Source organism: Camelus dromedarius, chromosome 5 (genome assembly GCF_036321535.1).
Source record: "Camelus dromedarius isolate mCamDro1 chromosome 5, mCamDro1.pat, whole genome shotgun sequence".
NCBI classification, from domain to species: Eukaryota; Metazoa; Chordata; class Mammalia; order Artiodactyla; family Camelidae; genus Camelus; species Camelus dromedarius.
Window position 1 is genome coordinate 67,585,119 of NC_087440.1, and position 3,613 is coordinate 67,588,731.

The following is a 3,613-nucleotide window of genomic DNA, read 5'->3' on the forward strand; positions in this document are numbered from 1 at the left end:
AGAGCCCGGATCTGTCCTTGGAGCTGACTTCACTTTTGCCTGTTGGGAATGACTCTCCTGGAGGACAGGAGGGAGTAGGTTGATATCAATTATTTAGATACAAGAATCAATCCAAACCAAATCAAACCAAACCAGCTCATAACCTGAGGCATGGAGAACTCTAATTAAAACCTCTTTGAAGAGAATCTTGAGGGGTAATTATCTTGCTAAGTCATCTCCATTTAAAGTGGCCTCTAACGTAGGAAAATTGTTGTCTGAATTGGCCAACAGCCCTTACATTTCATATGGATGAAAAAAAAGTCATGAGATAAATAAATAAAAATGATTCCTCCAACTCATATGACACTGAAAATAATATCTTTCATTACAAGTAATATTATGTGATGTCTTGAGCCTCTGGAGTTGGACATTAGGTAATATAATTATCAGCGTTTATCCGCATTCACCTCTGTGTACTCAAATCTTATTTCAGAGAAAAATAATGTAAAGCCAATTAATCACAATATAAACAGGCCATAAAGGGTTCTTGATAAACCAGCAACAAACACTATAACTCTTATTGCTCACAGTCACATCTTTAAGCTGAGCCCTGAAAACAAACGGCAGCACTGAAAGGACTAACCTCTGCTAAAGACCCAGGCTCTCTTTCTACCAAAGGTAAGTTTGGGGGCCACGTAAGCCCCCAAATCTTTGGATTTCTTCCTGTTTACATCCTAAGCCTCCTGACTGTTCCTCATCCCAGGAAGGAAAGGAAAGTCAGATGTTCCCCTGGGCAGGAAGCTGGAGTGTGAAGTTCTTCCAAAGGGAGCTGTCAGGGAGGAGCAGAGAAAATGGAGAAGGTGGAAATCAAAGGAGTTCACCAGGGCTGTGTCCAAGACAAGGTGGACGTGCCAACAACCTGTCGTCTCTCTGGAGGCAACCTCTGGGCTGCAGCTCAGGTATAAGGGACCAAGGAGAAGAGGCAGAGAAGCAGGACGTATGAGGGGTCTAGCACACGGCCTGGGAACAGCAGCTGAGGAGGGACAGATCGCATGTGTGGGGCCAGCTTTGAACACAGCAGTCAGAGCACAGTGAAGAGGTACTCTATTGGGTACCTTGGAGAGAGATGCAGGAACGGAGGCAGAGCAAACGCTGGCAGTAGGGAGAAGCATCTTAGCTGCAGTAAAATAGTGGGTGGAGAAGCCTTTTATAAAAGAGTGGTGTAGCTGTATTCTTGGGTTTCTAGAAACTCCTTGGACAAGCAAGTGCAGTGGGGTGATGGTTTTCATTCCCATAACTCCCCTTGGTTTCTACCCTCCAGCTAGCATCAGTCAGGTTTTGTTCTCAGGGCAGAGTTGTCAGAGTGAAGGGCAAAGGGCAAGTAAAAACCTACACATTTCTTGGGTTTTGGATCTCCAAATGCACTTCTACATTTCCAATTGGGAGCAAACTCAACTTCCGAGTACCAAAGCCAAATAGGTACTATTCGGTACCCATACACAAAGGCTCGGGAAGGAAGCCTGATGCTGTAACAGGCGGTCCTCCTGTCCTAAGCCTGGTCAAGGGTGAGAGTTGGGGAGGAAGATGCGAGTCAAGGTGCTGGCATGTGGCCTTGTGCTCTTGCCCTGCCCCTCCTGTCTGGGGGCTGAGTCTAGGGGAAACACCGTTTGATGGTTATGAATCTAGGAGCAGAGAGGACGTGTGTCTTGCTGTCCATCTGGTGCTCTCTTGGCCTCACAAATGTGTTGGTGGGGGCAGGTAAGGCTGGGATGGTGGCAGGACACGGAGGGCTGGATGCTGGCCAGCCCTGACAACCCAGTGGCTCACAGAGGGGGGCGCAGGCAGCTCAGAAGTACGTTTCCTTGTGCAGGAGACAAAGGGATGGAGGCAGAGCTAGCAACAGAAATGGGAGTGGTAAGATGCCAAAGGCTGTTCAGCTCTGCAGGAGTCTGAGTGCGGGGGACAGAAGTTAAAACCCTTTGGGGATTTACGGTTTTCAGCCCACTTCTCCTCCCGGGATCAGGAATTCCACAAGTTTATCTGTTCAGTTGCTTGTTAGTTTGCCTCACTATTATTTCAGCTATTCATTTGTTTTCGTTGTTTCCAGCACCTACTCCATGTCTAGTTTAAATCTTGTTTCAGCTACTGAGCCAGCTCTTTCCAGCTTTAAGGAATGTCCCCTTGTCTCACCCTGGGAAATGGTGGTCAGTTCTGAGCTGCTCTGCCCAGACTCTTTATTGTTTTGGATACTCCGATCAGACTCAATTTCAGCCTGAAAGGTAAAGTTTTTAGAAATCTGAATTAAACCTTTGTGCCGACACACCGAAGAGAAAGGGTAAACATTTTCCCTCCCTTTCAAGTTTTCTAAAGCTATGGAGTTATTTCACTTACCAAAGGATAGGAAGGAACATCTGATTTTCAGAAGTATAAGACATTTAAACTCTTACCTTTCAGGAGGGCAAACATTTAACTTCTTTGTGGATCTTAAGGTCACATAGGCTTGGAGATAATTCCAACTTCCCTTTAACTCCAGGCCCCTTGACTTCTTCTTGGTCCTGAGCCTTTGGGGCAAATAAGGTGATGGCGATGTTCCAAGCATATCTGAGGAATAAGGACTCGATAAATGTTGGAAACTCAGTGAGTAAGCCTTAGAAATGTAAGTGGTCTAGGGACAAAATTGTAACTGTCCTCGGAGGCTGTTAAGAGCTGTTTTCTTCAACTCCTTTTAGTCTTAGGGTTTTCTGGGGGAAGGATGGGTGGTAAGTGGATTTATGGACCATACCTTGGGTAGATAATCAACCTTGATACTTCTAGAAGAATCCACTTACATAGCACTAGCCACTGCAGACATCCAGCCTCCTGTGTGTAGAATACAATACCAGGTTATTTTCCATACCTTTTTGGAGTATGTATTTTCAATTCATATTTCCTTACTGTAAAAAAAAAAAAGACAAGTGACGGAGGTATTTTGCGGTCTGTGGATATCTGGGCTGGTTACTGCAGTGTTTGGAGCAACAGGAATGAAGCCAAGGGTTGAGTTCATACTTCAGCCTGTTAGCGTTAATGTCTGACCACAAATTGTTCTCCTTATGTGACTTGCGTTGGTCACGAGGACTGACTGAGAAGTACAGCTGGCTCAGTGCACATCCATCACCCCCGGAGGGAGGTAATGCCAAGCGCATGCTGACAGCTCATCCCAGGGAGCAACAAATGGCTTCCTTTCCGGTTGTGTTGAAAGCCGAAGGTTTTTCTGATTATGAAAAGATGCTCTTTAAATTATTGTTTGCTTTTGCTCTGATGTGAGGAGAGGGGGAAAAAGTGAGACATTGCAAAGACCCTTTTCCTGCTGAGATGAAACCGAGGAGAGGCTGCAAGCTGAGAGGGCATATGTGGTCTCTGGCTCTAGAGCTGGGGTAGCAGAAAGACACCTTCCTTTCATTATAAGGGTGATAACAGATTCAGAAAGGACATATAAAAGCCTCCAAGGTCATGGGCTTTGTCTGAGAGGAAAGAAGAGCTAATGAAGGAAGCCACAAAGAGGTGGCAAAGGAACCAAGAAGAAATGAGTCTGTCAAGAGCAATTTACCATCTGCTTTTGTTATGCACAAGACAATTAGGTGACATCTAAGGCTGC